The sequence below is a fragment of the Protomyctophum parallelum genome (assembly GCF_964188405.1).
Source record: "Protomyctophum parallelum genome assembly, chromosome: 19".
Lineage (NCBI taxonomy): Eukaryota > Metazoa > Chordata > Actinopteri > Myctophiformes > Myctophidae > Protomyctophum > Protomyctophum parallelum.
The window spans coordinates 7,940,664-7,954,210 of NC_139717.1; the positions used below are offsets into that span (position 1 = coordinate 7,940,664).

General features: G+C 42.5%; 1 protein-coding gene across 10 annotated transcripts in view; it reads left to right on the forward strand.

Annotated features, from left to right (window-relative positions):
- The window catches only part of LOC310876594 (unconventional myosin-VI-like), a 165,234-nt gene that overhangs the window by 7,598 nt on the left and 144,089 nt on the right, over positions 1-13,547 (forward strand). The gene's annotated exons all lie outside the window — the stretch shown is intronic.

Sequence of the window (13,547 nt, forward strand, 5' to 3'; positions counted from 1 at the left end):
TAGCTGGGTAGGGCTAAAGAGGGCTGCCAAAACGTTGCTTTTCATTACCGGTACTCTGAATAAAATACATTTTACCCAGAATAAAATACATTGTAGCACTTTGGCTACCAGTGTGTGCAGCCACTTTATTTCCTTGAAGACTATCATTAGGGTTAAGGCAGTAGCCATTGATTTTGTGTGTTTAGTATGAATATTCGTGTCATCATGTTACTGTTAGTTTTCTATCTTGATCGGTCTGAATATTAGATGTAACTAAAATGGCAACAAAGGTAGGAGTTGTACTGGGATTGTGAAGAGTGAAACAGTACAGTTCACACACTGTGAACAAGACAGTAATAATCTTAACGGGCACAGCCCTAAATGTGCGTGGTAAAAACTATTAGGTGTTACATTTTACTTGACGAATATTATTGTTGCTCAAATAATTGCGATTTATAACAATTTAATTTAGTTTCTGTCGTTGGAACAGTGGTACATTATGCATTATACATTTGGTTTTTGTTTGGCTTTTCAGTGTTGCAAATAGGCTGCAACCTGCATCCTTAGACTGCATCCTTGCTGTCATGTCACCCTCCGGGGGTCCTGGGATGCATGATGCATCATGCAATACTGTACTCAGTACTGTACTGTACTGTAACAGAATCCAATCGTGGTTGGATCATTTTGCATGGCCGTGTCGTATCAGACTTCATCCTACTTTGCAGACAATAAAATCCACGTATAAATCGTCGTCGAAATTCGTAATGATTGTGACGGTTGTCGCCCAGAGCGAACGATGTCAGTTTGTTTTGTGTCACTGTGCCTCCAGCTGTTAGTCCACTGAGATGTCCCTGTTGACTGCAGCGTGATGCACTTCTAGGCTGTGTTTGTTTAAAGCCTTATGTCTGTGTTGACTTCCGTCGCTTTGATGCATGCTGCCTTATATAACCACATGAGCCAACCCTAGTGTCCCCATTCTGGGGCGAACATTCAGCCAAAAAAGAAATAGCAGATCTGCTAAGCTGACGATTGCCACACGCTGCATTTTGACTTTTTATTTTCTTTTTTTAAGCATAATTTTAAGAGACGATATTAGGGGCTATATCTTGCACCACCCCTTAACCCTTATCCTTGAACTTATTTGCCATTATTTAAAAAACCCTTTAAAAAATAGTTTAAATAGCTGATCGACAAGCTCACAACGTGTAGATGTAGATCGCTAGTTGAACTATTTTAAAATGTTGGCCACATCTATTGTGATGTAGCTACTGTACAATGAAGTGAATGAACCAAACTCTCAGTGTTTGCAAAGCCTGTGAAGTAATGCATGCCAACTCTCTTTGTCCCCCTTTTCACCAGGGGTTGAACCGGTTCGGTTCTAATATTGAACCAGTGCAGAGTGTTTCCACTAAACATAAAGTGGTTCAGAACTGGATAGTACTGGAACCAAAAAAAATGTCCGCCGGTTCTGTGAAATCACCAAGGTTACTACAAGAATCTAACCCAAAGTTTGTTTGTTTGGAAAAGGAGCCTTCATGTAACACTTGTCTAAGAAACATAATGTTTCAAGTTATAGATCAGGCGCTTTTACACTTATCTGTAGGCTAGTAGACCTACTGTACATTGCGGTCGGGTCATCTATGTGCTTTTCTTTTTGTTTTACCCCTAAATAACAAAGACATGACTTTGAAAATAGCTGATGTACTGCTTCATGCCTCCTTGTGAACTTGTAGATCCGCTGTTTTTGAAATAGTTTGTAAATTGTTCACAGTTCTCTTTTTTCCCCACCTTAGTTTACTTACATGCCCTTAATATAAACTGGTGTTTGAGTTTGTCTACTATGTGGATTTCATATCCCAACAACCCTCTTTTTGTGAGACCAATGTGGTTTCATGCCTCATTGGCAGTGTAGTAGTCGACGTCCATTGCTGCTCATTTCCTTGTTAACCAATTTGGCCAATTGGCACTTTGATTGTTATCCCTGTGTGACTAAATTGAGCTAGCAGTTAGCGTGTGTACACAACAGTATGTGTTAATGCGCTGCACTGTCATGTGTGTCTGTATATAATATATAGCCTTAAGCCAGTTGTTCTCTAAGTGGGGTTTGTGCGGGGACCCCCGGGGGTCCTTGGGGGTGTTCCAGGGGGTCCCCAGCTAATTTTGTCTGTTTTTTTCTTTTTCTTTTGAATGTCTGTTTCTTGTTTCCTGTCCAAATGTCAGAAAAAGGGCTAGGGAGAAGCCATAGACTTGTCGGGCCCTAACCCTGGAGTCCATTTGCTTCATTAATTACACATGTGTACTTGAATAATGCAACTTCATAATTATGAATGAATTAATGAATGAATGCAATAATTTGATTCTTTTCTGGGGGTCCCCGCCGGCACAAAACATTTTCAGATGTGGGGATCCGGCACCTAATAATACCATATCATTTTGGGGGTCCTTGAAAAAAGTTTGAGAAGAACCACTGGCCCACATGCTTCTCGTCTTGATAATAATGAAGGGAGTGGGGGCTCCATTCCTTTGGTTCCTCGGTGTCTCCTCAGTATCTTATCTCAGCCTCAGAGACTTCCTGCCTTAGTCGTCCTATATCCTCATGTCTGGTGTCTGATGTCTGCACAGTCTCTCTGTGAGTCCATCCTGTCCCATAGGCCAGAGGTTCACAAACCCTATTGTCTCGGGGTAACCCCTAAAGTTTTCATCCAAGGCACCCTTGAATTTTTATTGTTAATTATAGAACCTTAATATTATTATGGTACGTACATATTTAAAATCTTTCCCCCTAAGATACAGTATGTGTCACGAGGAAAACTAGAGGGAATAGTAGTTTCCAGACTCACAACGTGTCACAATGTACTGTAATGCGTTGTGAAACTTGTAGTCTTACCAAGTCTTAAGTGTTTTAACTGAAGTGATATGGATAAATTCCTAATCTTATCAAACTGTTCAGTGGCATCCCTAGACTTGGCGTCACGGCACCCTAGGGTGCCAAGACGGCACCCGCTTTGAGAACCCCTGCCTTTTAGTGTCCCTATCTCCAGGTGAGAACCCCTGCCCTATCTCCAGGTGAGAACCCCTGCCCTATCTCCAGGTGAGAACCCCTGTCTTAGTGTCTCTATCTCCAGGTGAGAACCCCTGCCTTAGTGTCTCTATCTCCAGGTGAGAACCCCTGTCTTAGTGTCTCTATCTCCAGGTGAGAACCCCTGTCTTAGTGTCCCTATCTCCAGGTGAGAACCCCTGTCTTAGTGTCTCTATCTCCAGGTGAGAACCCCTGTCTTAGTGTCTCTATCTCCAGGTGAGAACCCCTGTCTTAGTGTCTCTATCTCCAGGTGAGAACCCCTGTCTTAGTGTCTCTATCTCCAGGTGAGAACCCCTGTCTTAGTGTCTCTATCTCCAGGTGAGAACCCCTGTCTTAGTGTCTCTATCTCCATGTGAGAACCCCTGTCTTGGTGTCTCTATCTCCAGGTGAGAACCCCTGCCTTTTAGTGTCCCTATCTCCAGGTGAGAACCCCTGTCTTAGTGTCCCTATCTCCAGGTGAGAACCCCTGTCTTAGTGTCTCTATCTCCAGGTGAGAACCCCTGTCTTAGTGTCTCTATCTCCAGGTGAGAACCCCTGTCTTAGTGTCTCTATCTCCAGGTGAGAACCCCTGTCTTAGTGTCTCTATCTCCAGGTGAGAACCCCTGTCTTAGTGTCTCTATCTCCAGGTGAGAACCCCTGTCTTAGTGTCCCTATCTCCAGGTGAGAACCCCTGTCTTAGTGTCTCTATCTCCAGGTGAGAACCCCTGTCTTAGTGTCTCTATCTCCAGGTGAGAACCCCTGTCTTAGTGTCTCTATCTCCAGGTGAGAACCCCTGTCTTAGTGTCTCTATCTCCAGGTGAGAACCCCTGTCTTAGTGTCTCTATCTCCAGGTGAGAACCCCTGTCTTAGTGTCTCTATCTCCAGGTGAGAACCCCTGTCTTAGTGTCTCTATCTCCAGGTGAGAACCCCTGTCTTAGTGTCCCTATCTCCAGGTGAGAACCCCTGTCTTAGTGTCTCTATCTCCAGGTGAGAACCCCTGTCTTAGTGTCTATCTCCAGGTGAGAACCCCTGTCTTAGTGTCTCTATCTCCAGGTGAGAACCCCTGTCTTAGTGTCTCTATCTCCAGGTGAGAACCCCTGTCTTAGTGTCTCTATCTCCAGGTGAGAACCCCTGTCTTAGTGTCTCTATCTCCAGGTGAGAACCCCTGTCTTAGTGTCTCTATCTCCAGGTGAGAACCCCTGTCTTAGTGTCTCTATCTCCAGGTGAGAACCCCTGTCTTAGTGTCTCTATCTCCAGGTGAGAACCCCTGTCTTAGTGTCTCTCTCCAGGTGAGAACCCCTGTCTTAGTGTCTCTATCTCCAGGTGAGAACCCCTGTCCTATCTCCAGGAGAGTAATGGATGGAAAAGGTCATTTTGTGTGTGTGCGTGTGCGTGCGCACACAATGGTGACACTTGGTGGTGAAAATCAACCAAATGCTATTTTCGTGCTCGGACACAGCCATCCAGGGACACACAGCTGTCTATAGGAGTGGTTGCAGTTGCACCACTCAAAGTGTGAGAACCACTACAGTAGTGGTTAATTTGCTAACTTGCTTGTTGCTCTTAACCCATTTAGGCCTGACGTCGAAATAAATAAAAAGTCTTCTGAAATAATAGATTTTCAAAGATTTGTGCCTCATTATCACGATTTTTCATAAATAGCAGACCTACAAGCTCGTAGCGCGCCACCGAGTGGCGCGCTATGAGCTTGTAGATCTGCTATTTTTCAATAGCTAAATAATGCTTAGTTAAAACACCAAAAGGGGTTCCCGTCCAGAATGGGTTTTGGACCACTTCACCACTTTTCAACCTATCTTCATATAATTGGTCCTCACTATTGTTCATGATATAATGGCACCATTTTTTCCTACTCAGTCTCTGTCTCGATGGGAGGGCTGCAACCAGTGACATCATCGATGGGGAATCCAAGCTAATAGAAACGGCAGGGTTTCTATTCCTGAAAAGTTGCAATGCAAAAATGGAAGCCATCGTTCTCACGATAATACAAATCTCACAAAGTACAAAGTCGAACAAATCTTGTTTAAAAAAAAGAAAAATCTGCCTAACGATGATGTCACTGGTGGACGGGTTTCTGAACAGCCCACAGCCCTCCTATAAGACACCGACAGAGTAGGAAAAAAATAGTGGTATTTTATCATGGACAACATTAGTGAGGACCAATTACATGAAGATAGGTTGAAAAGTGGTTAAGTGGTCCTTTAAGGGACTTGTTGGGTTGTGTGTTATGTTGGGTTGTTTTGGACACTAGTGCTGGACACTGCTGGACTGAGAACTGAGCTGTAGAATTGACAGTCTGAGTTCCTTAGTGTCTCTTCAAAGGAATTACTTTAGGTCCAGAAATAGCTGTTTTTTCTTTTTCTCTCTTATTTTCAAAGAAGGCCCCAGCGGGAAACTTAAATGGATTCTGGGGATGATTCGATTGCTTTTTGCTTGACTGTCTTACCGTAAGCCCTCGCCTGTCTGTCTGTGTAATGTACAACTTTTTAGCCGCTTATGGGAGCATTTTATTGGTGTTGGACTTTGACTCGGGCAAGGCGGTTTTGGTCAATCTTTAAGCTGTGTCACAGGGCTTGTACAAGTTCAGCACTTCAGAAGACCAGGAAATGAAAAGGCTTCTCTGCTGAAATCATCAAAAATAGGTTTCAGTCATGTGACAAGGGCGTGGGCGAGTCAGGTGTATTTGGGGTGGAGTGTAAATTACATGTGTGTCTGTCATTTATAGACTTTGACTCTGGCATAGGGGTGTAACGATACAGTAACTGCATCGGAGCATTTCAACAACCAAAGTATATCGATATGTAAACGGCTAAATATTGTGTCGTTTGACTTTGTATCTTATTGTTTTGCAATGCAGTCTATCGATAGATGTGTGTATTCTGTGTTTTAATTGTCCATATATGTTGAAATAGAATGTCCATGTCACACAGATTTAATTTATTTGCTAAGTATGATTGATTAATACTTTTAACAGTTTGCAGAAATATTTTTGGGGAATTTTTGATAGTTTTTACTGGGGCCGGTTTCGAGTTGCAGTCCCCTGTGCTCTTTGAGTGCAGTTTTGAAGGAGAGTAGGGATTCACATTAATTTACAACTGTTACACATTGGCGTTACACAATTTCTAGGAGAACAAATGTAACCCGTTGTTTGAGCCAAATCTAGGTTGAACATTATTAGTGGAGCTCCCTCTGGTGTTGTGATTGTGGACGGCATTGATATGATATGATATAGTACTTTATTATCAGTTCACACTGAAATTTGTCTTGCGACACAGCAGCCAAGTATGCAGAACACATATACAAAACACAAATAACAAGACAATTTACATACATAAAGACATGAGCAATATCCACCGCTTAGATTATCCTGTGGCTACTACATCTCCTGATTAAGCCTCAAGGTCGACTGGTAGACAAAGGACCTCTTTAGTCTGACCTTATTGTATGCTGGTACACCATATCTCCTTCCTGAAGGCAGCAACCTATATTCTCCATACAACACATGCTTAGTATTAGAGGTGATATTCCTTGCTAACCTTAGGATGCTGTTAGGAAGTAGTTTTACATCCAGGGTGTCTTTGTGGTACAGCATGTCTTGCCTGAACATCAGGCAAGACATTGAATCGTAACTTATCACCTGCCACCATATGTTGTACCGTCAACCATGTATCGTCTTCGTCATGCGTATCGTATCACTGTTAAAATGTATCGTTACACCCCTAATCTGACAGCTAATAAGTTTGTGTGTGCGTGTAGGTTTGTGTAATGTATGTGCTGTGTGTATGTATCTATCCACTCTACCACTGACCCACCGCCGCCAGTCTTTGGTTAGCCAAAGACTCTGAAAAACGGGACCCAGTTTAGCGTTCAGCATCAAGGGTTGGATTGGGGTATGTCCCTGCGACATAAGTATCATGTCCATGGGGTGTACTTGTACATCAAGCTGCCTCTCGCTAAGGAAACAGGAGATAGGCTCCTGCCACTTGATCGTGTGTTTCTTTGTTGTTTCTGTATAGCTTTTGTTATGTAAACACAGGGCTAAGTTACATAGGTACTAGTGATGCACCGAATATTCGTCCGCAGAAAATATTCGGCAGAAAATGTCTAAAAATGCATTTTCGAATAGGCAGAAAATATATCACCGAATTGTGTATGCAATTAATGCATTCAAAAGATCTGAATAAATGTTTTATGGACCCATAATAGTGATGGTAGGAATGGTAGGAAAAAAGATATAATATTAATCGTATTCGGATATTCGGTATTCGGCCAAGAATTTCCTTTCGGTGCATCCCTAATAGGTACTATGCTTTTCAACCACTTTGCTTGTAGACTTGCTATTGTGTGTGTGTGTGTGTGTGTGTGTGTGTGTGTGTGTGTGTGTGTGTGTGTGTGTGTGTGTGTGTGTGTGTGTGTGTGTGTGTGTGTGTGTCCATGCATGGGTGTTTGCAGTGCTGGAAAGTACGTTTACTTATCTGTCATGTACTGTACTTTAGTACAATTTTGAAGTTATTTTTATATTATATATCTTTTCATTTGTACGTAAAATATTGCACTTATTACTTGACCACAATTATTTCACTACTTTACTTTGGATCTTCTGCGACTGCAAGTATATTTTCATGCCAATACTTTTGTATTTTTACTCAAACGTTTGAATATAAGACTCTTACTTATATACAGTAGCAGAGCATTTTTTATGTTGTGATATTGCTATTTTTAGTACTTAACCCATTAAAACCGGGAAATGATCTGTCATTTTAGATTTTTGCGTTGGCAGTTCAAAAATAGCAGATCTACAAGCTCGTCACAGCACGTCACTTTGTGCCACGCTGCAATCTTGTTCAATTGAAAAAATATTTTATAAATCTTCAGTGTGAGAACTGCTGGTTTTAGAAAGCATTTGTAGAATCTGCCTCAGGTCTGCCATTGTACTGTCGTCTTCAAGCTTTCAAGTTGTAGTCTGAAGATCACAGGGTGTGGGATCGTATCCTAGCAACAGTGAAAGCGCTCTCCCATTGGTCGTGTCATCATGAGTAAATGAGCCAATCAATGAGCTGCTGAGCATTCTCAGACATCAGGTTCTCACACAGCTCACAGGCAGTAATACCATAGAGTATTAAAAGGATAGAGACTGAACTGGCGCGAAGCTCCGCCCCCTCCACTATTCATGTCAGTGGAAGTTTCTCAGTGGCGTTTTGAAGCCGCCAGAGGGACCGTCTATTTCCGCCTTTTTGGGCGCATTTCCGCATTTGACCACCACATTTTGGAGGTCAAATGCGGAAGTGCAACCGAGCGCTCAATGTTAAAGCCCAGCTGCACGGGGTTTCCTCGTCATGAATCCACAGGTCCGCCTGCAGTCCTTCCTCTTACCACTAGGGCCCACTAGTGAGCAACAGATTATGCTGTGATCTTTGTATCTTTTGCACCTGCCCGTGACACACGGCAAAGGTCCTCGGGATCGGGACTCGAACCCGTGAGGGCCGTGATGCGCTGTCAGGCTGCATTGGAGCTATGCCAGCGGCCCGGGCCTGAATGTGACATTTCTGTCCAAATCCGGGGCATCTTGGCGGCCTGAACGTCCAGGTGTGAAGACAGCCTAGCACCCAGAGCATCTACATGTATATGTGAGGTGCTTTTGATTTAACGTGCCGAATCCTGAAAAGTAAACCGTTTTGGACATACATGGTTTCCACCCGGCAGCGACAAAATGTTGATATGGTTTTCAGATATCCAGGCCATTGAGCAGTACGGGAAAGTATGGTATTCAATGACAATAGAACAGCCATATCCTGACCTGAAATGAAATATTCTGCATTAGTGGGCAGGACAGGATTGATTGCAGAGGTGTTGGAGCTTGGGGACAAATTCAGCAGCCACTTTGAATATTTGAGCCCATTTAAACAGGAAAGCATCTTTGTGTGATTTTAGATTTTTGCCATGGCCATTCAAAAGTAGTGAAGATGTACAAGAGATGCGCTGTGAGCTTGTGTATCTGCTATTTTATGAAAAGTCTAGAAAGTGTTTGAAAGATGCTGAATATATATATATTTTTTCCAACAAATCTTCTGGGTGCATCCTTGGCACAAAGCATTTTCAGATGTGGGTCTGCGGCCAAATATATATCCATTTTGAGGTGTCCTTGGCAATGTTCCCTCTCATTTTTCATGGCTGGCTGTGTACCAAAGTTTGGTAGAGTGAACAAACCTGCCATTAACCATTAATGGGTTGTGGTAGTGTCACATCACATGCTAATTGCGATTGATCCATAGCCGTGGACTCGTGTGACCTGTGGCTTCAGCGAAAACGGCTCTAATGACAGTGATCCTCTTAAAGGCAAATTGCTCGGCCTGGGGAGAGGACAGTTTGTCAGACTAAATGCTTTTAGAATAAAGGATGCCTCCCTGCTCTTAACCACTTAAGCCCTATTTTTAAACTCTTTGTCGTACAGCGGTGTTGCGCTGTCGCTGTGCAAACATAGCCCATCCACACGCTTACTCAGATCGGCTTATTATTCTTTTTGGAATGATTTTGAAAATATCCAAAACCTTGACATGCCCAAGTTTAATGATCCAAAATAATGTTTGGAATATTATTACAAAACTTTAATGGTTAAATTTTTCTTTTTCTCAATCTGTATGGTAGAGTATGTTAATACATTTGGCGTGGTTTTATTTTGTCTCCCTGCTCTTCTAATGAGACAATTAGATTGTGTCAAAGGTCATGGCTCACCTAACAAAGCATCTGATGCAGCCTGGGAAGCCATTATTGGTTGTGTTCATAAATATACTTCATCAATATGATCAAAACATGGGGTGTGCAATGTACATTTCTCCACCGGGTGTACTGGACCAAGGTTAGGTTAGCCAAGATTTATGCTAATGTTGATCCAATGTGCGATAGATGCCACCAGGCTCTAGCTAATCTTTTTCATATGTTTTGGACAGTCTTATGGGTCATCTATATTTGACACATTTCGGATGTGTTAGGTCCATCCCCTATTTGGTGTTCAGGAAGCTGTTTCCATCCCCCTGCCATAAATATCAATTAGACCCTGTTGCTTTTGTGACTCAAGATGTCTTATTCTGATCAACTGGAAAAAGAACATACCCTCCCTCACATTCCCGTTGGATCTCTGATACAGATAGGCCTATACTGTACTTTTATAAATTGGGAAAAATGAAATACAAATTTAATGCATGGTTCCATCTCAAACTTCTATAAAGCGTGGATAGCGTTTGCTATCGCACGTTGACAATCTGGCATTTGTGCCCCCGTCTGAACCCGATGTAAGGTTGCTTTCTAGAGTCTAGAGTTCATGGTCATGACTCATAAACACATCCAGTCAAGATAGGCTCTAGACCATGCCTATCGTGACTGGATGTGTTTATGACCATGAACTGTTCTGTAGGCCTATACTAATTTTACTGGAGAGTTTACGTTCCGTTTTATTTTATTTTCTCGTTTTATTTAACCCATTCTGACCTGAGATCGGATTCTAGAAATGTCAGTCGCTCTTCGATTTTTCAAAAATAGCAGACCTACAAGCTCGTATCACGCCACTCGGTGGCGCGATATGAGCTTGTAGATCTGCTATTTTTCAATAGCTAAAGCATAACATGATGCCAACACCAAAATGGGTGCCCGGTCAGAATCGTTTAAAGGACCACTTCACCACTTTTCAACCTATCTTCGATTCTTCATATAATAGGTCCTCACTAATAATCATGAAAAAATGGCACGATTTCTTTCTACTCAGCCTGTGTCTCATAGGACGGCTGTGGGCAGTTTAGAAACCGTCTTCCAGTGACATCATCATTAGGCAGATCTTTTTTTAAACAATATTTTTTTACAAAAATATTTAGATTTTCATTATCGTGAGAACGATGGCTTCCATTTTCGCATTGCAACTTTTCAGGACTAGAAAGCCTGCAGTTTCTATTAGCTTGTATTCCCCATCGATGTCACTGGAAGATCGTTTCTGACCATTTGACCATGATTATTACTGAGGACCTATTATATGAAGATAGGTTGAAAAGTGGTGAAGTGGTCCTTTAATTTCGTCATTTTATTAGCCTATTGTTCATGTGTGTATGTGTTTGCTTTTGTTTAGTTTTTTGTAGTTTGTCACTCTGGTTTCAATTCAATCTTTATTCAATTCATCCTTGAATATGTAAAACAAAAATAATAAACTGAACGTTTAAAGTTACATAACTCCACTTCTTACTGCTGCCTAGTTGCCATTGGAGGTAGTTAGCTTCTGCCAACGGAAATGGCTGAATTACTACTCATTTACATCCGGTCTCCCATACTGAGAGAAGAAGAAACGGCATTAGCTCACGATGTTTGTTTACCTTTCGCCAGAAACGGTAATATGTTGATCGTGAATGGATGAAAAATCACAAATCACATCCGAACATCGGATGTTTGGTCAAATCCATGGATAGCGCTCGACCGCTCGTAGTTTCAGAGATAACGGCCAAAGAAAATCCTACTTTTAATGGGATCCTATGGGTTGTGCGCACACTCATCCTGGTGCTGGGGGTGACGAAGGCGTTGCCTAGCAACCGGAACAGGACCAAAGGTTGGTTTTAAGCGTAGCAATTTCATATTGATATAAAGCGATCAAATTCTTAAAACGCATTTAGCCTGTGTTTATACTAAAATCACTGATGCATAGAACTGTCAAGATCATCTTTAACAAAAATTGCACGGGCAGATATACAAATGAATGGCCGGTACCAGTAGCTTATCTAATTAAATACTGTACTACTGTCCTAGTGTGTGCATTCCACAGACTGTAATAAGTGTGTATGAACACGTTCACTGTTTAGGGGCCGAGCACCATGTTGACCTGCAGTGACCGTAGCACCAAAGCAACCTGCTTCCATTACAGCAGACCCAGTAGGCCTATACCACTGGTGTCTACTGTTGCATAACAACCTGCTTCCATCACAGCAGAGTGAGCAGACCCCCATACAAGTATACATCTGTCCCTCAAATGAACAGTTTGGGTCACCTTAGGGTCCAAGCTTAATGTCTCTCCGCAAAGGGTTCCTTGATCTGAAAAACATTAACCCATTCTGACCTGAGATCAGATTCATACGAGGTTTCCGCCGGACACACACTGGTCTGATGAACCCATTCTGACCCGAGATCAGATTCTAAAAATGTCAGTCGTTCTTCGATTTTTTTCAAAAATAGCAGACCTACAAGCTCGTATCGCGCCACTCGGTGGCGCGATATGAGCTTGTAGATCTGCTATTTTTAAATAGCTAAAGCATAACATGATGCCGACACCAAAATGGGTGCCCGGTCAGAATGGGTTAAAGACCGTCAATGTTGAAGTTAACTGCTTGTTAACTGGATTACATGTAATACTGTCATCATAAGTGCAAAGTTAATTGTCCTATGAAGAGGTTCTGTACAGTATTTGGGTGAATCCCTGGGCTTGTCGGAGAGAGAGACTGTGACTTTCCCGTAGACTTATGTTGTAAACAGAGACCATATTAACATAATATTCAAAACATGTATTGCCAAAACCAACTTACAGTAGATTTTGGAATTTCTTACTGTGTGCTCAGACGCCGATATAACAGAACAAGAAGTAGCGGCAAGATCAAAGAGTGTTGTAAACATTTTCAATAAGACAGGATGAAGCGGTCACCTGTCCTGTCCTCTCCTCTCTGCTCCGCTCTGTTCAAAGATTCAACTGCGGTGCTTACATCTTTGCAGTGGCAGGGCACTGCTGCTGAATGCATATGGGGGAAACACTGCCATCATGTTTGCTTATTATAAGCAACTTCCTGGGGGCTGGATGTTGTCTTGGGGTCCCGACCCCCACACGGTACAGTTGCACCGCTCACTTCACACAGGAGTGATTTTCAATATTCTTTTGAAAATGGCAAAAATATGTAGACCTATATACTGTAGGTTTTAACTAAGTGGTCGTGTCACTCATGTGACCTAGTCGCTTCCTTTCCATAGCTTCGTTTTCATAGACCTGGTTGCTCGCAAAATCTGGCAACACTGCTGCCAATGGAAGCCACTAAGCCAGTGACATTACAAACTGACAGGCGACACTGCAAAACAAAACCTGACCTGGCTTCGCCTTTTTTTTTGTGCGCCAATGACGCAGTGAATTGTCAGTCAGTCTTGTTTATGTTTCACCTTTTTCCCCACTGGCCTTCTCTGTCCCCACAATTACTGCTCCTTTCCTTGAAAGGAAGAAAACCCATTCTCGCTATCAACGCTTCCCTGTGCTCTTTTCATTTACACGGTACGGCTTGAGCATCACACTGCAATGTAGTCGAATGACCACCCTTTGTGGCTTTTGTCGCCACTAGTGTGAACAACAACACAGCATAATCCTGTTATGTCCTAATCGTGCTGCATTCACAGTCACGGCTACATGCCATACGGAAGAACGTTCATCGATAGCGAAACCAGAATACATCTGAGAAAAACAGGTTCCTCCTACAGTAGGTTCCTC